The sequence below is a fragment of the Anabrus simplex genome, chromosome 4 (assembly GCF_040414725.1).
Source record: "Anabrus simplex isolate iqAnaSimp1 chromosome 4, ASM4041472v1, whole genome shotgun sequence".
Taxonomy (NCBI): Eukaryota; Metazoa; Arthropoda; class Insecta; order Orthoptera; family Tettigoniidae; genus Anabrus; species Anabrus simplex.
In genome coordinates, this window is record NC_090268.1 from 457,219,982 (window position 1) to 457,221,578 (window position 1,597).

General features: G+C 47.5%; 1 non-coding gene across 1 annotated transcript; it reads left to right on the forward strand.

Annotated features, from left to right (window-relative positions):
• The first annotated feature begins 213 nt into the window (after positions 1 to 213).
• LOC137500646 (5S ribosomal RNA) lies at positions 214 to 332 on the forward strand. The gene has a single exon (XR_011018154.1). It is a non-coding gene; the product is annotated as a 5S ribosomal RNA (ribosomal RNA).
• The last annotated feature ends 1,265 nt before the right edge of the window (positions 333 to 1,597 follow it).

Consider the following 1,597-nt stretch of genomic DNA (forward strand, 5'->3'; position numbering starts at 1 on the left):
CAGCGCGCGCGTTTTTTTGGGGTTAGGTTACGAGAAGTGGGGTTAAGTCGAGTTAGGTTACGTTTCGCCGCGGAGCGCGACAACCACCCGCGCCCGCTCCGCGACGGCGACCTCCGAGCACACCCCTGCACCATTGCCAACGCCCCCGCGCCACAAAGACCTCCAGGAAACTCGCTTTGCGGTTCGTATGGACGTTTCAAGCTCCGTTCTCTCGCCAACGGCCATACCATGTTGAATACACCGGTTCTCGTCCGATCACCGCAGTTAAGCAACATTGGGCGTGGTCAGTACTTGGATGGGTGACCGCTTGGGAACACCACGTGCCGTTGGCTCAATTCCCTTTTTACCAAGTTTCCCAGTCCCAGTACGACAACTTACTTTCAACTTTTGCCTCAGGCCAGCAGAAATTGCTTAAATCACGTTTTTTGTTACGTCTGAAACTAGCTAGACCTTTTGCTGCTCTTCGACCCCGTGTGGCTATACAGGAACGAAGCTTAGCGTAGTATTGCATTTCCTCCTAGGTGACCGGCCTAACCTGGCGGCGGCGACATCATTATTATTATTATTATTATTATTATTATTATTATTATTATTATTATTATTATTATTATTATTCGTGTCTCTCTCTCTCTCTCTCTCTCTCTCTCTCTCTCTGTGTGTGTGTGTGTGTGTGTGTGTGTGTGTGTGTGTGTGTGTGTGTGTGTGTGTGTGTGTGTGTGTGTGTGTCGACCTAGGGGACCCTTGCTGAGCCTAGCACCGCTTCCAATTACTCGTGCCAGGATTTTAACTTTCGTACCTCCTATCGTACGTCCCTATGTCTAAACTTGCTGTTCTTATTCTTTTAGGTTAGTGTAGCTTATCCTGCAGGCCTCTTATGGCACATAACATCATTCTACGTCCTATTTCTCCCAATATTAAGATTATTAAAGGGCGGAACGAGGCTTCCAAACTCCCCGCCCACCTTGAAAATCGCGAGGAAGGTGGTTTCCATGCAACGTCATCGACACTGTCGTGATTACAATGAAAGCCATGTCCTAGCAACCGACCGCGGCATTTAGCAGCCCCTCAAAGAGTCGAACAATTTCCTTTTATGTTCTTCCAGGTAAGTAGCTATTCAAATTACGACACGGTTCGGCAATAAGTTACAAGTTTGTAGTACGCTCGTGTCTCTCCCGGGCTTCCTTACGAACGGTAGGGCACCAGTGCAGTACAGTGGCCTACACACAGCCCGCTATCTTCGAAGTGCGTGTGTTGCGATGTAACGTAGTTTTGAAGCCTAGGAACTTGTAAAACTCTTTCATTTCTATCAAAGACGAGACGCCCTTCAAATAAGACTGAGAAGGTAACCTTTTGACGACAAGGGTTAGTTCAAAGAGTCGTGACGTTTTAGGTTAGGTGAAGGGAGGAAAGCACTCGTTTTTGTTGTTTGTACGTCAGCTGACCGATCTTTTGGCAAGTGATAAATTGAGTAGAACGAATCGGAACTCCGGATAGTTACTGTTACCGTCCTAGAATTAAAATTAGACCATTCTGAGCCCTACTTGACAGGTTCGACACCGGCTCACTCGCGTGATATTTCGATGGTCTGTAGATATGG